Raw genomic sequence first — 22,797 nt, forward strand, 5'->3', positions numbered from 1 at the left:
CTAGGTGGTATAAATTTAGTACCAATGTAATTAGCATAATCAGCATACCATGGAGTAGTACGAGAAGCATTTATGATGTTTAATTGTTCATCAGGAAAGCTATCATCAATAGGTAGTGGGTCATCAAGAACATTTTCTAACCTAGACAAGTTGTCTGCAACGGGGTTCTCAGCTCCCTTTCTATCAATAATATGCAAATCAAATTCTTGTAGCAGGGGAACCCATCTAATAAGTCTAGGTTTAGCATCTTTCTTTTCCATAAGATATTTAATAGCAGCATTATCAGTGTGAATAGTTACTTTAAAATCAACAATATAAGGTCTGAACTTATCACAAGCAAATACAACTGCTAAGAATTCTTTTTCAGTAGTAACATAATTTCTCTGAGCATTGTCTAGATTTTTACTAGCATGTCGAATAACATTTAATTTCTTATCTACTCTTTGCCCTAGAACAGCACCTATAGCATAATCACTAGCATCACACATAATTTCAAAGGGTAAATTCCAATCAGGTGGCTGGACAATAGGTGCAGAAATTAATGCTTTCTTAAGTATTTCAAATGCTTCTACACAATCATCAGCAAAGACAAATGGTATATCTTTTTGTAATAAATTAGTCAGAGGCCGAGAGATTTTTGAGAAGTCCTTAATGAACCTCCTATAAAAACTGGCATGACCAAGGAAACTTCTTATACCTTTGATGTCCTTGGGACATGGCATCTTTTCAATAGCATCAACTTTAGCTTTATCAACTACAATGCCTCTTTCAGAAATTTTATGCCCCAAGACAATACCTTCATTAACCATAAAGTGGCACTTTTCCCAATTCAAGACAAGATTAGTTTTTTCACATCTCTGCAAAACTCGATCAAGGTTGCTCAAGCAATCATCAAAAGAGGATCCATAGACGGAGAAGTCGTCCATGAAAACCTCGCAAATCTTTTCACAAAAGTCAGAGAATATAGCCATCATGCATCTTTGAAAGGTAGCAGGTGCATTACATAAACCAAAAGGCATACGTCTATAAGCAAAAGTACCGAAAGGACAAGTAAAAGTGGTCTTAGCTTGATCATCAGCTAACACAGGTATTTGAGAGAAACCAGAATAACCATCTAGAAAGCAAAAATGTGGATGTTTGGATTATCTTTCTAGCATTTGATCAATAAAAGGTAAGGGGTAATGATCTTTTTTAGTAGCTTTATTTAATTTGCGGAAATCAATTACCATCCTATAACCTGTAATAATTCTTTGCGGAATCAATTCATCGTTATCATTAGGAACGACAGTAATACCTCCCTTCTTAGGAACACAATGGACATGACTTACCCACTGACTATCAGCAACGGGATAAATTATACCTGCCTCAAGGAGCTTTAGTATTTCCTTTCTTACCACTTCTTTCATCTTAGGATTCAGCCGTCGTTGATGATCAATGACCGGTTTGGCATCTTTCTCCAAATTTATTTTGTGTTGACATAGAGTGGGACTAATACCCTTAAGATCATCAAGAGTATATCCAATAGCAGCACGGTGTTTCTTCAGAGTTTTCAATAATTTTTCTTCCTCCTTCTCTGAAAGGTTAGCACTAATAATAACATGATATATCTTCTTTTCATCAAGATAAGCATATTTAAGAGTATCCGGTAATGGTTTAAGCTCAAACACAGGATCACTCTTGGGTGGAGGAGGATCCCCTAGGATTTCAACAGGCAAGTTGTGTTTCAGAATAGGTCCCTGTTTAAAGAACACTTCATCTATTTCCCTTCTTTCATTCATAAACATATCATTTTCATGGTCTAGCAAATATTGTTCTAAAGGATCACTAGGAGGTGATACGTCTCCAACGTATCTATAATTTCTGATTGTTCCATGCTATTATATTATCTGTTTTGGATGTTTATGGGCTTTATTAAACACTTTTATATTACTTTTGGGACTAACCTATTGACCCAGAGCCCAGTGCCAGTTCCTGTTTTTTCCCTTATTTCAGTGTTTCGAAGAAAAGGAATATCAAACGGAGACAAAACGGAATGAAACCTTCTGGAGAAGTTACTTTTGGAAGGAAAGCCACCCGGTAGACTTGGAGTGCACGTCGGGAATGAAACGAGGGAGGCACGAGGCAGGGGGCGTGCCCACCCCCTAGGCACGCCCTCCACCCTCGTGGCTCCCCTGACGTACTTCTTTCACCTATACATATGCATATATCCTAAAACCTTCAGGGAACAAAATAGATCGGGAGTTCCGCCGCCGCAAGCCTCTGTAGCCACCAAAAACCAATCGGGACCCTGTTCCAGCACCCTGCCGGGGGGGGGGAACCCTCACCGGTGGCCATCTTCATCATCCCGGCGCTCTCCATGACGAGGAGGGAGTAGTTCACCCTCAGGGCTGAGGGTATGTACCAGTAGCTATGTGTTTGATCTCTCTCTCTCTCTCTCGTGTTCTTGATTTGGCACGATCTTGATGTATCGCGAGCTTTGCTATTATAGTTGGATCTTATGTTTCTTCTCCCCCTCTACTCTCTTGTAATGGATTGAGTTTTCCCTTTGAAGTTATCTTATCGGATTTGAGTCTTTAATGATTTGAGAACACTTGATGTATGTCTTGTCGTGCGTACCTGTGGTGACAATGGGATATCACGTGATTCACTTGATGTATGTTCTGGTGATCAACTTACGGGTTCCGCCCATGAACCTATGCATAGGGGTTGGCACACGTTTTCGTCTTGATTCTCCGGTAGAAACTTTGGGGCACTCTTTGAGGTTCTATGTGTTGGTTGAATAGATGAATCTGAGATTGTGTGATGCATATCGTATAATCATACCCACGGATACTTGAGGTGACATTGGAGTATCTAGGTGACATTAGGGTTTTGGTTGATTTGTGTCTTAAGGTGTTATTCTAGTACGAACTCTAGGGCTGTTTGTGACACTTATAGGAATAGCCCAACGGATTGATTGGAAATAATAACTTTGAGGTGGTTTCGTACCCTACCATAATCTCTTCGTTTGTTCTCTGCTATTAGTGACTTTGGAGTGACTCTTTGTTGCATGTTGAGGGATAGTTATATGATCCAACTATGTTATTATTGTTGAGAGAACTTGCACTAGTGAAAGTATGAACCCTAGGCCTTGTTTCCTAGCATTGCAATACTGTTTGTGCTCACTTTTATCATTAGTTACCTTGCTGTTTTTATATTTTCAGATTACAAATACCTATATCTACCATCCATATTGCACTTGTATTACCATCTCTTCGCCGAACTAGTGCACCTATACAATTTACCACTGTATTGGGTATGTTGGGGACACAAGAGACTCTTTGTTATTTGGTTGCAGGGTTGTTTGAGAGAGACCATCTTCATCCTACGCCTCCCACGGATTGATAAACCTTAGGTCATCCACTTGAGGAAAATTTGCTACTGTCCTACAAACCTCTGCACTTGGAGGCCCAACAATGTCTACAAGAAGAAGGTTGCGTAGTAGACATCAAGCAGTTTTCTGGCGCCGTTGCCGGGGAGGTGAGTGCTTGAAGGTATACCTTTAGATCTTGCAATCGAAACTTTTTGTTTCTTGTTTTAGCACTAGTTTAGTCTATAAAAGAAAACTACAAAAAAATGGAATTGAGTTTGTCTCATACGCTTCATCTTTTTAATATCTTTCGTGAGTATGATGGAAAGGAAAATTGTGCCAAAGTGTTAGAAGCAGAATGCATTAAAATGTTTGGCACTAAATCTTTGAATGATGAGCATGATTGCAATGTTGTTAGTATGAACTCCTTGAATATCCATGGTACTAATGATGATTGCACTAGTTATGATGAAAATGCCTCCTATAAACATGTCAATTTTTGTGGAGTGCATTGGGTTTGCAAGTACATATCAAATAGAGAAGATAGATATTGCAAGAGGCATAAGCATTTAGAAACTAAATTGTTGCAAGAAAGGCTAGATGTTTGCGCTGAAAATTTAAATTTTCTTGGCCATACTTGTGAACTTTGCAATGAACGGGGTCATTTAACTATGCGATGCAAATTGTTTCATGATCTAATCATGTCCAAAAATTGTGATGACTTGATTTCCCTTGCACATTATAATGAACTTAGTTTGCTTATGGGTCATGAAGAAATGAAACGTATAACTAACTATCTTCCAGAATTTGCCCATTATAAACTTCTTGGATTTGATCTAGAGGAAATTTCTATGTATTGTGCGGTGAATTGCATTGAAAATCCTTATATTGCCAATTACATAAAGAAAAGAAAACAAATAGAAGATGAGGAGAATACTAATGAAAGGGAAGAGACTTCCCAATATTCTCCTATTATTTCTTATGATGAATCAGGTAACGAGGAGGAGCCTTCTATTCAACCAATCTCATTAATAAGGAGCTCCAAAAAGAGGATTGAACCCACACATGATGTGGTGAAGAAGAAGAAAAGAAAAAGGAAGAGAGGTAAAAAGGTATCCCTCCCAAATAATGTTGCTCCTATTATTGTTGTGCCTCATGAAAATGAATCAAAAATAATTGTGGAAGATGATGCACTTGATGATGATCTAGTTATGCCTATTGCTTGTTGTGATGATTATGATTGGGAAAATAATGATACTTCTTATGATCTTGAAAATCTTTTTGGTACTTGCTTGGAATATGAGAATCGCTATACTATTGGTGCTATCCATACTATTAATGATGAGAGTGATTATGCTTATGATATGAAAAGGCCCAAGCTTGGGGATGCTATGTTTGATGAAGATGATGTTTTTGAGAATATATTTGCTGCAATTAATGTTTGTCCCAAGCTTGGGGAGGCTACGTTTAATAATGTTGATATTTTTAGCCTCCCAAGTTTTGATATGCAAAGTTGTTATGATGATATCATCCTTCTACCTATGATGATTATATTGATGAAAGTGGGTTTGGAAGAGTGTCAACTTTAGGAAGTAATGATCCCACTATTTTGGAGGATGATGAATCTTATAATATTTATGAAAGTGGATTTGGAGAGGTCATGACTTTATTTAGTGATGTATCCACTATTTCGGAAGAGGTTTCAACTGATTATGATGAGAACAAAGTTGCTACTTATGATGATTATTGTGATGAAACTTATGCTATAAAAAGTAGTGATGATTATATTTATAAAACTTGTCATGATTATGATTACCCTTTTTCTGAACATTACTCTTTTAATGTGGAAACAATATATAGTATTCAAGTCTCTTATGATACTCCCACTATTCCAAATGAGAAGAATTTTGCTTATGTGGAGAGTAGTAAATTTTCTATGCACGTAGATCATGAAAAGAATGCTTTAGGTGCTGGTTATATTGTTGAATTCATTCATGATGCTACTGAAAATTATTATGAGGAAGGAATATATGCTTGTAGGAATTGCAATAATATCAAGTTTCCTCTCTATGTGCTTAAAATTTTGAAGTTATGCTTGTTTTGCCTTCCTATGCTAGTTGATTGTTGTTCCCATAAGTTGTTTGCTCACAAAATCCCTATGCATAGGAAGTGGGTTAGACTTAAATGTGCTAGTCATATTCTTCATGATGCTCTCTTTATGTTTCAATTCTTATCTCTTATGTGAGCATCATTGAAATCATCATTCCTAGCTAGGGGCGTTAAACGTTAGCGCTTGTTGGGAGGCAACCCAACTTTATTTTAGTTTCTTGCTTTTTGCTTCTGTTTAGTAGTAAATAAATCATATAGCTTCTGTTTAGATGTGGTTTTGTGTTTTAATTAGTGTTTGTGCCAAGTAAGACCTATAGGATCTTCTTGGATGATAGTTATTTGATCTTGCTGAAAATTCCAGAAACTTTCTGTTCACGAAAACAATTGTTAAAAATCACCAGAACGTGATAAAATACTGATTCCAATTGAAGCAGATAAATAAACAAATTGTCTAGGTCGTCCTATTTTGGTAGAATTTTTTGAGTTCCAGAAGTTTGCGTTAGTTACAGATTACTACAGACTGTTCTGTTTTTGACAGATTCTGTTTTTCGTGTGTTGTTTGCTTATTTTGATGACTCTATGGCTAGTAAAATAGTTTATAAACCATATAAAAGTTTTAATACAGTAGATTTAACACCAATACAAATAAAGAATGAGTTCATTACAGTACCTTGAAGTGGTGTTTTTTTTTCTTTCGCTAACGGAGCTTACGAGTTTTCTGTTAAGTTTTGTGTTGTGAAGTTTTCAAGTTTTGGGTAAAGATTCGATGGACTACGGAATAAGGAGTGGCAAGAGCTTAAGCTTGGGGATGCCCAAGGCACCCCAAGGTAATATTCAAGGACAACCAAGAGCCTAAGCTTGGGGATGCCCCAGAAGGCATCCCCTCTTTCGTCTTCATTCATCGGTAACTTTACTTGGAACTATATTTTTATTCACCACATGATATGTGTTTTGCTTGGAGCGTCGTTTTATTTTCTTTAGCTTTGCTTGCTGTTTGAATAAAATACCAAGATCTGAAATTATTAAATGGGAGAGTCTTCACATAGTTGCATAATTATCCGACTACTCATTGATCTTCACTTATATCTTTCGGAGTAGTTTGTCGTTTGCTCTAGTGCTTCACTTATATCTTTTAGAGCACGGCGGTGGTTTTATTTTGAAGAAATAGATGAACTCTCATGCTTCACTTATATTATTTTGATAGTCTTAAACAGCATGGTAATTTGCTTAATCCTAATATGCTAGGTATTCAAGATTAGTAAAAACTTTCTTATGAGTGTGTTGAATACTAAGAGAAGTTTGATGCTTGATGATTGTTTTGAGATATGGAGGTAGTGATATTAAAGTCGTGCTAGTTGAGTAGTTGTGAATTTGAGAAATACTTGTGTTGAAGTTTGCAAGTCCCGTAGCATGCACGTATGGTAAACGTTATGTAACAAATTTGAAACATGAGGTGTTCTTTGATTGTCATCCTTATGAGTGGCGGTCGGGGACGAGCGATGGTCTTTTCCTACCAATCTATCCCCCTAGGATCATGCGCGTAGTGCTTGGTTTTTGATGACTTGTAGATTTTTGCAATAAGTATGTGAGTTCTTTATGACTAATGTTGAGTCCATGGATTATACACACTCTCACCTTTCCATCATTGCTAGCCTCTTCGGTACCGTGCATTGCCCTTTCTCACATTGAGAGTTGGTGCAAACTTCGCCGGTGCATCCAAACCCCGTGATATGATACGCTCTTTCACACATAAACCTCCTCATAACTTCCTCAAAACATCCACCATACCTACCTATTATGGCATTTCCATAGCCATTCCGAGATATATTGCCATGCAACTTTCCACCATCCCGTTTATCATGACACGTTCATCATTGTCATATTGCTTTGCATGATCATGAAGTTGACATAGTATTTGTGGCAAAGCCACCGTTCATAATTCTTTCATACATGTCACTCTTGGTTCATTGCATATCCCGGTACACCGCCGGAGGCATTCATATAGAGTCATACTTTGTTCTAGTATCGAGTTTTAATCATTGAGTTGTAAATAAATAGAAGTGTGATGATCATCATTTTCTAGAGCATTGTCCCAAGTGAGGAATAAAAAAAAGAGAGAAAGGCCATAAAAAAAAGAGAAGGCCCACAAAAAATGAGAGAAAAAGAGAGAAGGGACAATGTTACTATCCTTTACCACACTTGTGCTTCAAAGTAGCACCATAATCTTCATGATAGAGAGTCTCTTGTTTTGTCACTTTCATATACTAGTGGGAATTTTTCATTATAGAACTTGGCTTGTATATTCCAACAATGGGCCTCCTCAAGTGCCCTAGGTCTTCGTGAGCAAGCAAGTTGGATGCACACCCACTTAGTTTCTTTTGTTGAGCTTTCATACATTTATAGCTCTAGTGCATCCGTTGCATGGCAATCCCTACTCCTTGCATTAACATCAATCGATGGGCATCTCCATAGCTCATTGATTAGCCTCGTTGATGTGAGACTTTCTCCTTTTTTGTCTTCTCCACATAACCCCCATCATTATACTCTATTCCACCCATAGTGCTATGTCCATGGCTCGCGCTCATGTATTGCGTGAAAGTTTATAGGTTTGAGATTACTAAAGTATGAAACAATTGCTTGGCTTGTCATCGGGGTTGTGCATGATGAGAGTATTCTTGTGTGACGAAAATGGAGCATGACTAAACTATATGATTTTGGAGGGATGAACTTTCTTTGGCCATGTTATTTTGAGAGGACATAATTGCTTAGTTAGTATGTTTGAAGTATTATTACTTTTATGTCAATATGAACTTTTATCTTGAATCTTTCGGATCTGAATATTCATACCACAATCAAGAAGAATTACATTGAAATTATGACAAGTAGCATTCCACATCAAAAATTCTGTTTTTATCATTTACCTACTCGAGGACGAGCAGGAATTAAGCTTGGGGATGCTGATACGTCTCCAACGTATCTATAATTTTTGATCGTTCCATGCTATTATATTATCTGTTTTGGATGTTTATGGGCTTTATTAAACACTTTTATATTACTTTTGGGACTAACCTATTGACCCAGAGCCTAGTGCCAGTTCCTGTTTTTTCCCTTGTTTCGGTATTTCGAAGAAAAGGAATATCAAACGGAGACGAAACGGAATGAAACCTTCTGGAGAAGTTACTTTTGGAAGGAAAGCCACCCGATAGACTTGGCGTGCACGTCAGGAAAGAAACAAGGGAGGCACGAGGCAGGGGGCGCGCGCACCCCCCTGGGCGCGCCCTCCACCCTCGTGGGCTCCTCGTGGCTCCCCTGACGTACTTCTTTCACCTATATATATCCATATACCCTAAAACCTTCGAGGAACAGAATAGATCGGGAGTTCCGCCGCCGCAAGCCTCTGTAGCCACCAAAAACCAATCGGGACCCTGTTCTGGCACCCTGCCGGAGGGGGGAACCCTCACCGGTAGCCATCTTCATCATCCCGGCGCTCTCCATGACGAGGAGGGAGTAGTTCACCCTTGGGGCTGAGGGTATGTATCAGTAGCTATGTGTTTGATCTCTCTCTCTCTCTCTCTCTCTCTCTCTCTCTCTCTCTCTCGTGTTCTTGATTTGGCACGATCTTGATGTATCACGAGCTTTGCTATTATAGTTGGATCTTATGTTTCTTCTCCCCCTCTACTCTCTTGTAATGGATTGAGTTTTCCCTTTGAAGTTATCTTATCGGATTGAGTCCTTAATGATTTGAGAACAATTGATGTATGTCTTGCCGTGCGTATCTATGGTGACAATGGGATATCACGTGATTCACTTGCTGTATGTTTTGGTGATCAACTTGCGGGTTCCGCCCATGAACCTATGCATAGGGGTTGGCACACGTTTTCGTCTTGATTCTTCGGTAGAAACTTTGGGGCACTCTTTGAGGTTCTATGTGTTGGTTGAATAGATGAATCTGAGATTGTGTGATGCATATCGTATAATCATACCCACGGATACTTGAGGTGACATTGGAGTATCTAGGTGACATTAGGGTTTTGGTTGATTTGTGTCTTAAGGTGTTATTCTAGTACGAACTCTAGGGCTGTTTGTGACACTTATAGGAATAGCCCAACGGATTGATTGGAAAGAATAACTTTGAGGTGGTTTCGTACCCTACCATAATCTCTTCGTTTGTTCTCTGCTATTAGTGACTTTGGAGTGACTCTTTGTTGCATGTTGAGGGATAGGTATATGATCCAACTATGTTATTATTGTTGAGAGAACTTGCACTAGTGAAAGTATGAACCCTAGGCCTTGTTTCCTAGCATTGCAATACTGTTTGTGCTCACTTTTATCATTAATTACCTTGCTGTTTTTATATTTTCAGATTACAAATACCTATATCTACCATCCATATTGCACTTGTATTACCATCTCTTCGCCGAACTAGTGCACTTATACAATTTACCATTGTATTGGGTGTGTTGGGGACATAAGAGACTCTTTGTTATTTGGTTGCAGGGTTATTTGAGAGAGACCATCTTCATCCTACGCCTCCCACAGATTGATAAACCTTAGGTCATCCACTTGAGGGAAATTTGCTACTGTCCTACAAACCTCTGCACTTGGAGGCCCAACAACGTCTACAAGAAGATGGTTGCGTAGTAGACATCAGGAGGCACGACAATAGAAGCAAGACCAATAATTTCATCTTTACTAGGCAATTCCTCTTCACGGTGTTGTCTACGAAATTTAGAAAAATTAAACTCATGAGACATATCACCTAAACCAATAGTAACAACATCCTTTTCGTAGTCTATCTTAGCATTAACAGTGTTCAAGAAGGGTCTACCAAATATAATGGGTCAAAAGCCATCTTGTGGGGAACCAAGAACAAGAAAATCAGCAGGATATTTAGTTTTCCCATACAAGACTTCAACATCTCTAACAATCCCAATTGGTGAAATAGTATCTCTATTGGCAAGTTTAATGGTGACATCAATATCTTCTAACTCAGCAGGTGCAATATCATGCACAATTTCTTTGTATAAGTCAATAGGTATTGCACTAGCACTAGCACCCATGTCACATAAGCCATGATAACAATGATCTCCTATTTTAACAGAAATAACAGGCATGCCTACCACATGTCTATGTTTATCTTTAGCACAAGGTTTAGCAATTCTAACAGTCTCACCACAAAAATAAATAACATGGCCATCAATATTATCAGCCAAGAGATCTTTAACAGTAGCAGTATTAGGTTCAACTTTAACTTGCTCAGGAGGTGTATAAGTTCTAATATTGCTTTTACGAACCACAGTTGAAGCTTTAGCATGATCTTTTATCCTAACAGGAAAATGTGGTTTCTCAACATAAGCAGTAGGAACAATAGGATCATTATAAGTGATAGTCTTTTCTTCAACTTTAATAGGTGCAACTACTTTTACTTCTATGGGAGGATGATATTTAAACCACTTCTCCTTAGGGAGATCAACATGAGCAGCAAAAGATTCACAGAAAGAAGCTACTATCTCAGAGTCAAGTCCATATTTAGTGCTTACGGAAAACATCGGTATCCATAAAATATTTAACACAATCAAACTTAGGTGTCATACCTGACTCCTTACCTTCGTCGAGATCCCAATCTTTAGAGTTGAGTTTAATTCTTTCCAATAAATCCCACTTGAATTCAATAGTCTTCATCATAAAAGAGCCAGCACAAGAAGTATCGAGCATGGTGCGATTGTTATCAAAAAGCCGAGCATAAATTTTTTGAATAATCATTTCTCTTGAGAGCTCATGATTGGGGCATGAATATAACATTGATTTAAGCCTCCACCAAGCTTGAGCGGTGCTTTCTCCTTCGCGAGGCCAGAAATTATATATATAATTGCGATCACGATGAACAAGATGCATAGGATAAAACTTCTGATGAAATTCCAATTTCAATCGTTTGTAGTTCCATGATCCCATATTATCACATAGCCTATACCATGTCAATACATCTCCCTTCAAAGATAAAGGGAAGACCTTCTTCTTAATAACATCATCGGGCACACCTGCAAGCTTAAATAGTCCACAAACTTCATCACATATATTAGGTGCTCATCAGGATGCATTGTTCCGTCTCCTGCAAAAGGATTAGCTAGCAGTTTTTCTATCATACCCGAGGAATCTCAAAGTAGACATTTTCATTTTCAATAGGTTCAGTAGGTTGAGGAGCAACTATTTGCTCTACTTGTCGGGGTGAAGATACCCCGAACAAGCCCCTCAGAGGATTAGTTTCCATAGTAACAAGTGACAATAAATTTCAGCACACTATATAAATTTTTCCTTACCAAATTCCACCTACCAAAGGCGCTTCACTCCCCGGCAACGGCGCCAGAAAAGAGTAATGATGACCCACAGTTATAGGGGATCTATCGTAGTCCTTTCGATAAGTAAGAGTGTCGAACCCAACGAGGAGCAGAAGGAAATGATAAGCGGTTTTCAGCAAGGTATTCTCTGCAAGCACTGAAATAATAGGTAACAAATAGTTTTGTGATAAGATAATTTGTAACGAGCAACAAGTAACAAAACTAAATAAAGTGCAGCAAGGTGGCCCAATCCTTTTTGTAGCAAAGGACAAGCCTGGACAAACTCTTATATAGAGAAAAGTGCTCCCGAGGACACATGGGAATTATCGTCAAGCTAGTTTTCATCACGTTCATATGATTCGCGTTCGATACTTTGATAATTTGATATGTGGGTGGACCGGTGCTTGGGTGTTGTCCTTACTTGGACAAGCATCCCACTTATGATTAACTCCTATTGCAAGCATCCGCAACTACAAAAGAAGTATTAAGGTAAACCTAACCATAGCATGAAACATATGGATCCAAATCAGCCCCTTACGAAGCAACACATAAACTAGGATTTAAGCTTCTGTCACTCTAGCAACCCATCATCTACTTATTACTTCCCAATGCCTTCCTCTAGGCCCAAATAATGGTGAAGTGTCATGTAGTCGACGTTCACATAACACCACTAGAGGAGAGACAACATACATCTCATCAAAATATCGAACGAATACCAAATTCACATGACTACTAATAGCAAGACTTCTCCCATGTCCTCGAGAACAAACGTAACTACTCACAAAGCATATTCATGTTCATAATCAGAGGAGTATTAATATGCATAAAGGATCTGAACATATGATCTTCCATCAAGTAAACCAACTAGTATCAACTACAAGGAGTAATCAACACTACTAGCAACCTACAGGTACCAATCCCAGACTTAGAGACAAGAATTGGATACAAGAGATGAACTAGGGTTTGAGAGGAGATGGTGCTGATGAAGATGTTGATGGAGATTTGCCCTCTCCCAATGAGAGGGGCGTTGGTGATGACGATGGCGATGATTTCCCCCTCCCGGAGGGAAGTGTCCCCGGCAGAACAGCTCCGCCAGAGCCGTAGATTGGTTCCGCCTCGTGGCGGCGGAGTCTCGTCCTGAAAGCTTGCTTATGATTTTTCTTCGGACGAAAGACTTCATATAGCAGAAGATGGGCACCGGAGGGCCAACAGGGGGCCCACGAGGTAGGGGGCGCGCCCATGGGGGTAGGGTGCGCCCCCCACCCTCATGGCCAGGGTGTGGGCCCCCTCTGGTATTTCTTCCGCTCAGTATTTTTTATTATTTCCAAAAGTAACTTTCGTGGAGTTTCAGGACTTTTGGAGTTGTGCAGAATAGGTCTCTAATATTTGCTCCATTTCCAGCCCAGAATTCCAGCTGCCGGCATTCTCCCTCCTTTTGTAAACCTTGTAAAATAAGAGAGAATAGGCATAAGTATTGTGACATAATGTGTAATAATAGCCCATAATGCAATAAATATCGATATAAAAGCATGATGCAAAATGGACGTATCAGTCAACAACTGCTTCTTCTCATGTTTTTTACTTTACACTCTTTAAAGTTGAGTTTTGAACAAATCTAACCCAAAAAGCATATATATATATATATATATATATATATATATATATATATATATATATATATATATATATATGAGTAAATCAAATGTCTTTAATCGAAAAAATTCATCAAAAGTCATGGAATTTCCAAACTTTGGTCGTAAAAGCATATGAAATATGAGATACAAAAAAGATAGTGCAAAACAAAAACAAAAAGAGAAGGGGAAAAAAGCTAGAGCAGTGGTTACCGAGGGTCGATTCTCGGCTCTCGGTAATGGCCACCTTTTCCGAGAGGCACTCTCGGTAAAGCATCTAACCTAGATCTTAACCTTTCCCCTTTCTTTTGTATCTTCATTCCCCTCCTCTCTGTTCCCTGCGCCGCCACCGCCGCCGCCAGCCCTCAACCGCCACCAACTGCCGCCGCCACCCCTCCTCCACCGCCCCAACTACGTCCACCGCCCCCAACTGTCGCCGCCACGGTGCTTCATGGCCGGCCGGCGGCGCGGCGGCTCTTCGATGTGACCCAACGACGGCCGCCGCAGCGGAGCTCCTCCGGTAGCGCGGCAGCTGGAGATGCCCTCAGGTGTGTACACCCATCCCACTGAACATATGCAAATTTTGTTGAAGAAGATGAGAATTTGGAAAATTCAGTTCATAGGTGCTCCACTAGGGGCTAGTAATTCAGTTCATAGTGTATTTTTAGGTGCTCCACTAGGTCCATGTTGATCTAGTTCTAGGTATTTTTAGGTGCTCCACTAGGATGTTTGAGTTGGACATGTTTTTTGCTTTCATTTTGAAAATGACCCCCTCTTGGATGCTTGTCACGCTCCGCTACTGCCACTAGGGGCTAGTAATTGCAAGTAGGCACCGTCTTGCTGAGGAATTTAATACCATGGCAAAACTGGCTACAAAACAACCAAACCTGAAATTGTGGGTCAAGTTCATCATAATATGCTGCTGTATACTACTGTAATGTACAGCTTTCAGCCTATTTTTCATGTTTTTGAGGAGTTGATATTGTTCAGTGCATGATAATATGCTCATATTGCTTATGTATATTTTTCAGCTATTGTAATGTATAGTTTTCCGCCTATTTTTTCATATATTTGAACAGTTCATATTGTCCAGTGCATGATAATATGCTCCTGTTGCCTATGTACTCTTTTCAGTCAATTTTTCATGTATTTTGGACAAGTGGTATGGTTAATATTCACCATATATATTTTGTTTTTCAGATTCTGATGGGAGCACTGGAAATAAGTACCGGAGAGTCCCGACTGGTAGGACCGAGTCATCCGCCTCCCATCAGGCCACAACCGAGGCATCGTCGTCATCAGATGGCGATGTCGGAGTGGACTTAGATGCACCAGATCCGCTCGCTACTGAGTCGGGCGACATGGAGGCCTCGGACGGCTCGGGGTATACCTCGAGCAACACTTCCAAGAGGAAGAAATCCGGGCGTGGTCCGGGGAAGGTCCCGGAACCAACTGCTGCCAGCAACCGTCCTGTCATTTGCCCGACAGGAGAGGGGTAAGCAAGCATTTCATTTGCATCATATTTTGGATGCCACAGCTTTGACACTCACATATGGTTGTCTTTTATATCATGCAGTCAGTGGGAATTTATCCCGACACAACCTAAGGGGGCACGCCCGCCGAACCACATCATCGGCTCCCTCTTGAGGAAGCACTTCCCTGGATTGTCCAAGCCGGGTGATGACGATCCGCCGTCGCCAGGTTTAACCTGGGAGCATTACCTACATAACAAGGATGAGCATGATGTCACCATGGCCACTCGGGTCATCAATGCTTTTTTGTAAGTATCTTCGCTCCGACCATTGCATTTTTCCATATCCAAATCCTTGCTTGCGTGGATGGTGAGAAGATGCCATATGCTTTCTTGTAGGAAACATTTGCTTGCGTGGATGGTGAGCAGCAGAAGGCGATCAAAGGCATCGTGAAATCTGCCCGAAAGATACTCTCTGACCTCAAGCACACGCTGTGGTACAAAGCCGTGATGCAGTGTCGGCCGCTCGATGAGAAGGGAGAGAAGATGACAAGGAAGACTGCTTGCCAGACCAACACGTCGCGAGAAGAATACCTGTCAGTGGTAAGTGACTACATCGGTTGCTAGTACTTTGATTCATCCCTCTTGTTCCTCAGTTATTCGATTTTGACCGACAAGGTGAAGGAACACTGGATGAAGGACGATTGTTGGGAGGCCCTAGTTGACATGTGGTGTAACCCAGCATGGCAGGCGCAACATGTGGAGAAGGGAAACGACCGAGCCAAAATGACAGGCCCGGCTCATGTCCAGGGGAGCCGGAACCTAACCGCTCTCAAGCAACACATGGTATGTGGATTAAGATGTTAACTTTTTCGCGGGGTGCATCTTGGTTCATTAAACTTGATGGTTAATTTTGCAGGAGGCGAAGGTTGGTCGCCCGGTCCACATCCTGGAAGCCTGGAAAGAAGGCCACAAGGGGAAGGATGGTGCCGAGTTCTGCAGCGAGTCGGCGGAGGAGAAGTGGGGGACCTTCAAAGAGGTCTTCCAGGAGGTGCACGGGCAGGAAGCCGAACCTACGTCCAAGCCCCTTGATCCTGAGCTTCTCATCATTGCTGGTGAGGGGAAGGGCCATGGCCGCCACCTCCTTTGCAACGGGGCGATCGCCACCTCCTCGCATCGCAAGCTGCACGAGATACGCGCGTCGAGCACCAGCTCAACTCCGTCCATACGGAGTCGCCCAACCGCCGCATCACGTGAGATAGCGCGTCTCAAGGTTAGCATCCTAACCTTTCATTTATGTCCATGCCTCGAAATAGCACCGTTCCAACCTATATGAGCCTAATGCCATGTTACAGGATTTAATGGCGCAGCGGGCTGTTGAAGAGGAGCAAAGGCGGCAGGCTGAGCAAGAGTCCAGAGAAAAGGAACGGAAGACACAAACAAGAGGTTGAAGCTGCTTGAGGATCAACTACAGGTAGAACATTATCTAAACTAGAGTAGAAGATTCATTACATAGGGACGAACCACCCTCACGTGACTCTACTCTTATAGGTTCTTATGCAATCTCGAAGCAGTGCAAGTGATGCCCCTCCTCCTCCTCCGAAATATTAACCCGATGGCCTCTCCTCCTCAAGATGATCTATATATGAACAAGTGTACTTCTATTGTGACGTGCGCGTGTTTTGCAAGTAGTGATAATATGTATGAATTTGTGACTTGTGTGTGACGTCTACTAGGATAATACATTCGACTTGTGTGTGACAATATGTGGACTATCCCTAATTATGCCTATATATGTGTGGACTAGATCAAATTATGCCTATATATGATCAAACTATGCCTATATATGTGTGGACTAGATCAAATTATGCCTATATATGATCCTTCTGCCAAGTAGTTGTTTTTATCTGCAGGGATCAGAAAAGAAATAGTTTAAACAGCAGAATGGATGGGAAAGATTTCCGAGAGCAACACTCGGAAAACTACATATTACCGAGAACCCCTCTCGAAAACATGGTCGTCTGGGAGACCTACTGTTGTGCCACAACTTTTCCGAGAGCAGCTCACGGAAAGGAAGGCGACATTGCCGAGACCAGCTCTCGGCAAAGCTATGTAAACTGTCATCTCCCATGTGGGCCACGCTGTCCTACTGGTCAGGAGGATTGCCGAGAGCTGATATCGTCATTTTTTTCAAGAATATTTAGGAAGTTATTTAAAACTTTTACTGATAAATGTGACCAGTGGGACCACATGTCAGTTAGAAAGAACACAATTGTTGCATATGCTTTGCCGAGTGTCGCGCTGCGGCTCTCGGTAAAGTATGCAGTAACTGACGGAGCCGTCTGTTGCGGACGGGCATGCCGCGTGGCTCCTCTTTGCCGTGAGCGGCTCTCGGCGTCTGCAAACTTTGCCGTGCGGTGCCTCTTTGCCGTGAGGCAGTGACGGCAAAGATGGCAGTTTGCCGTGAAGCTGGATTTGCCGAGAGTGACACTCGGCAAATTTTGCTTTGCCGAGTGTCCGTGTTTAGCACTCGGCGAAGAGCACTACACCCGGCGTACATAGGGCACAGTATAAATCTACAATGATTTTTCACAGCATCCGGAACTCAGTGGAACAAAACCAAATCAGATGACCCGCTGCACCATAGTAACATACAATTGCATGGTCAATGGTGCAAACAAACAGAACCGATAACACCAGAAACAAAGTTGCATCAATGTTCAGACTCTGAATTCAGAGCATTATCAGTCTACAAGGACTTGGATGGTTCGCATACATATGACAGCAATGAGCAGCGCACAAAAAAAGGGATTGGATTATATTTAGAAAGGCTCACCATCGGGCCTGCCGCGGTCGGACCTGGAGCGTCTTTGGCTGATGCAGCCATTGCCACCATCGCCACCCCTGGCAAGTAGCCGGAACCTATCCACCATCCCACGTACCTGGAACAATGGGTATTCAATGCCTCGGCTCATCGTTGATTCTTCGGAACAAGCTTGAGGGAAAGTGTAGCGCACATAAAGCTGTAAGAAGAAGATAGACTGTGACCTGCAAAGGCGCCGCCTTTCCCTTCCCCCCCTCTGGCGAGGAGGCATGGTAGCTCGCCCCACCACTGGTCCACGCGGCTGGAGATAGGTTTGCTGGCGAGACACGACAGAGGACAGCTTGCGGCCGCCGCCACATCTTCACTACTCTAGGCTTAGCAGAAACACGAACTGCTGGATTAGTATTAGATCAGAAAGCCACAGTAGTGTTGATTTCGGCGGAGTGGCGGAGCTACAAACGAAGTGCTGGGCGGGCCATTGCTGAGCTAAAGAAGAACACAAAAGTTTTCAAATTCTGAATTGTTTTCATTAGTAAGTAAGTACCCTCTGTTCCCATTTGTTACAAGATCAAGTGAGTAGATATAAACAAAAGAAGCTATACACGAAATTATTTCTTTATCATACTCTAGTGGAGACTATAGTTTTAAATAGCACGCTATCACGGCGCTATAGTGTTTGAAGGAGCATCACGCTCCTTGGTGGAGACATGGTTGGGTGATATTCGGAAACCTTACATACGTAATGGCATAGTAAAGATATGTTTTGGCTTATATAAATCATAGCTGAAGCCATCAAGGAAAATGGATAAAATATTTAGGCTCAACAACCGTCCTATTATCTCAATTTAACTTCAAACACTGTCGAATAAAATTACTCATAACCAATGCTGAATCTACTCGCTTCAGAGTTTAGACCACTGTTTTGGTTACCGGTCGAAATTTCAAGATTTTTCATGGTTACCGCGTATTTCCGTGCCCCTGGGTAAATCGCCATACCGAGCAAAAATACCATTTTTTGAAAATTTTGAATTTAAACACTTGATTTACGGTTTTGAGAGGTCTCTGGTTCGAATATTCGTTCATTCACTTATTTGAATTCAAAATTCAACTACAAAATTCGCTCGAAATATTCTCGGTATTTCTCGGTAACCGTGGTAACAACATTTATCAGCCCCCTCGGTAAAATTGCCTCATTCGGTAACCAAAACCTTGGTTCAGACTCGTTCATGATAGAAATCTGGAAAACCTGAGAGTGCGTTTGGTTGGTATGGATTTGACGGGGTTTGGCAGGGATTGAATCCCAAACAAGTCAAATCGCCCCCAAATCCTCTCCAATCCCCTTGAGACAAGGTGTAACCGAACAAAGCCTGAAGGTGTTGCAACCTCCTGCCCTCAAGAAAAAAGTTTGGACAGGTGATGCAAACATTCAGGAGAGAAATCTGACAAGCATTCAGGTGTACATAGCGCTCAAAGTTTCCTCGAACTTTGATAGTGCTGGAGATGGGATGGAGACTTGAAGAGAGGTAAGTAGCTCTCACCTGCTGTCTGAATTGCCCGCGCCGGCTACGTGGCTGACATCGGCGTTGAGCCTCGGACTTGCTGGATTTGGAGCCTTGGAGGCGCTGAGCCTCTGACTTGCTGGAGACGCCGCTGCTGCTGCCGGAGACGCCGCCGCTGCCGGTTACCAGACCACGCCGCCGCCGCTATCGAGTTGGCGTCTTATGCGTTGGGCTGACTTGCGTCTGGGAGAGAGCGAGTTAAAGACTAAGGCCCTCTTTGATTTGTAGGATTCTCAAAACGCAGGAATACGAAAAATAAAGAATTGGAATGGCATGTCCACTTGAATCCCATAGGATTATCACAGAGTGTTTGATGTCATAGGAAAAACAAAGAAACTGAAAAAAAAGGTTGGAGTGGATGCTGGATTTTCAATGAAATCTAGTACACATGATTTCATAAGAAAAAATCCTATTGAATTCAATCCTATGAATCAAACGACCAATGTAGGAAAAAGTCCTAAGGATTCTAACCTTACAAAAATCCTATGAAATTCCTTTGAATCAAGGGAGTCCTAAGAGTGGTATGGGCCGATGCTAGATGGGCCGGGTGCACGCTATAACGCTAAAACATGTTTTTCGTTTATCACCGTAGCGAGCAAATTCTCCTGTCGGCCTTCAAGATATGCTATAACGCCGAAATAGCGCGCTATTTTTTTTATAGATACATACTGCAAAAAAATAGAAAAATATCTTGATCAATCAAGGTGATTTCATCTTATCGTCAAAATTTCCCTACACCAATTTCATAAAAAAACAAAAGACAAAATAACATTAATATGACATGATTTTTACGCCGGCGACAGAGCCTCACCCTTAATCTAGCATGAGTTCTCGCTCTATATGCACATATTTACTCATTAAAAAATTAAAATACATGAATGTAAGGAAGTAGCAACATGTAGACTCACATGTCAAAGTATTGAATAAAAAAAGTAGCGCCGGCAGAGTAGCGCGGTGTGACAGGCGTGCAACCATGCGCATGCGGTGATGGTGGCCGCTGGCTGGCAGGAGCGTAAGGCAGAGAAGCGCGGTGCGGTGGCGGTCGTTGCCCGGCGGGCGCGGCGGGTTGGCGTGCGGTGGCGGTCGTCGACCAGTGGGTGCGGTAGGCTTTATGTTACATGGTACGGGGATATGGATACATGGATAAGAATATGGTGATACGGCAAACGTCATTTTTCTGGAAATAGACTTGTTCTGTGTCACGGCAGGTCATTATATTACGGTGATACGGCTTAAATAAAGGTAACATGGAATGGAATAGAAATATAAAATGAATGTGCTAAGATGAGACAAGGCGTCAAGCTTCAGATGGTTCAAACGCAAGTTCTTCTGCACAAGCCCATCTGGATCTGGAGGCCGCTTCTCCCCGTGACTGGTTTGTGTGCCTCATGGTGACACGGGTGAGTTGCCGAGTGAAAGCTTCGCGCTTTGGCGGCGACGGCGACGGTGATGATATCTGCGGGTGCTGTGATCTTCTTGACGACGTCGTCGTAGTTCTCCTCTCCGTGGCGAGTCTCCGGGTCAAAACCTTTGTCCTTTTGGGCTCGACAACGGTGGTGCTTGCGTTCCCCTTCTGAGGGCATCGTCGTGGAGGCTATGTGTCTTAGGTCGTGTCATGGCGTTGTATCCGGTCATCCTGTGATTAGCTGTTCGCAATGTAGTCGTGTGGTTATGTTGGACAGTTATTTAGAGATCTGCTATATCAGAGGGCCGCCTCACCACATTGTATCGTTTCGCCGTGTAACTTGCTGATGTTGCTTTATATATATATATATATATATATATATATATATATATATATATAGGGTGGGTCTATTATGATAACACGCCTTAAGACCTTATTCTGCTAACACCCGTGCAAACACGCAAGGAACCGCGCTAAAAAACCAACCGATGTGCCCACTTCTGCCCGATCCCAATCCCCACCCCCTCCCACCCCACCAAGACCGCACGAACCTCCCCGATCCACCCCCCCTTCTTCAACCTCCTCACCGCGGCGTCACCACCCATCCACTCCCCTGCTTCCCCCCACGCCGCCACCGCACCACCACCTTCCCCGCTTCCCCCACGCCACCTCCCACCGCACCTTCTGCTAGGCACCTCCCCACCCCCGATCCACCTTCTTTCCCCCGCCGGCGCCGCACCTCTCTTCCCCGATCCACCGTATGCTTGGCGCCGCCCTACCCCTAGTCGGCTATCGATCCACCCGCTGGTGGCCTAGGCTTGCGCCGCCCAGGCCCTGCATCACCCGCACGCGGCCTGGGATTGCGCCGCCCCTGCCCTGCATCGCCAGCGGCCTGGGCTCGCACCGCCCGTGCCCTGCATCGCCAGCGGCCTAGGCTCGCGCCGGCAAGCAGCTCCCCCGCGACCCCCGGAGCCGGACCCTCCCCTCCCCTGCCGCGCGACTCTGCTCTGCTCCTCCCGCCATCCCTGCGCGACTCTCGCAGCCAGATCCACCCCTCCCCTTCCGCAAATCCTCTCTGCTCCTCCCTCCCGCCGTCCCCGCGCCACCACGACGGGCTACCAGCATGGGCAGTTGCTGCCGTCCACAGCACCCTACCCAGCGAGCCCCGCCTGGCTACGGCTCCTCAGGCGGCCGTATCGGCCGACGGTGCTCGCGCAGTACTCTGACTCCGGCCCGCGGTGGAACTGCGTTGGTACCCTGCCTCCCACCCCTCCCCTCCCAATCCCCGCCTTGACAGGGCCACCACTTCCCTTGCTCCCGAGTCTGGAGCCCTGCTCCTCCCTAACGAGCTGCACATCCTGCTGACCTCCATCTCCTTTTCTGTGCAGCTCGGCCTCGGTGCCGCATGCAGTTCGCTGCTCCTCTCCGTGTGGTCCATGCGCAGGTTGCACCACCACGGCTCGCTGGTAGTACTATCATCAGCAAGTCCGCTAGAAAAACAGGGTGTCCCATGCTGTAGTTTGGCTAGGGGTAGCACGGGGTTCAGTTTATTTTAGTTTTCAGATTTGTAGTGTAGTCCAAGCTATTCATTATTTTGTCAGATCCACGACTCTGCATGGGCTGCAATTGTTGAAAAACATAAATATGTGGATGAAGTTCATTGTGTGTTTTCTGTGAAGAGAAATCGAGTGAAAATTGCAGTATGTTGTTCTTTTGCTCTCGGGGTTCATTTTACTTTTCTCTTTGCAGGGAAGATGAAGTGATGCAGTTCGGTTGCATGCCCAGTTACTCAATTTGGTTGTTGCTGAGATCTGCACTTCATTGTGAAAAACGGAAGTTCGTGTAGCCCATATAATTTTTTGTGGTTCGACTGGTAGAGAGTACAAATTTTGTATGTGTGTGTCTGTGTAAAACAATCAGATAGATGTGAAGCTCACTTTGTTCTCTCGCCTGGTTAGCTATAAAACTCCTAAGTGGTTCACTATATCAATGCAACACCTACAGTGTGTTTGGTCCTCGATGTGGTTCACTTTTGAGAGTGATGTTGTTCGTTTGCGCGCAACATGAAAGTGTAAAAAAATTAGCGAAACAACAAGATAGTAATGTGGTTCACT

The 22,797-nt window shown here is 42.8% G+C and overlaps 1 pseudogene; it reads right to left on the reverse strand.

Annotated features, from left to right (window-relative positions):
• The window catches only part of LOC123170228 (probable GTP-binding protein OBGM, mitochondrial), a 69,631-nt pseudogene extending 51,553 nt beyond the window's left edge, over positions 1 to 18,078 (reverse strand).
• Between the last annotated feature and the right edge of the window lie 4,719 nt (positions 18,079 to 22,797).

This window comes from Triticum aestivum, chromosome 7D (assembly GCF_018294505.1).
Source record: "Triticum aestivum cultivar Chinese Spring chromosome 7D, IWGSC CS RefSeq v2.1, whole genome shotgun sequence".
In the NCBI taxonomy this organism is placed as follows: Eukaryota; Viridiplantae; Streptophyta; class Magnoliopsida; order Poales; family Poaceae; genus Triticum; species Triticum aestivum.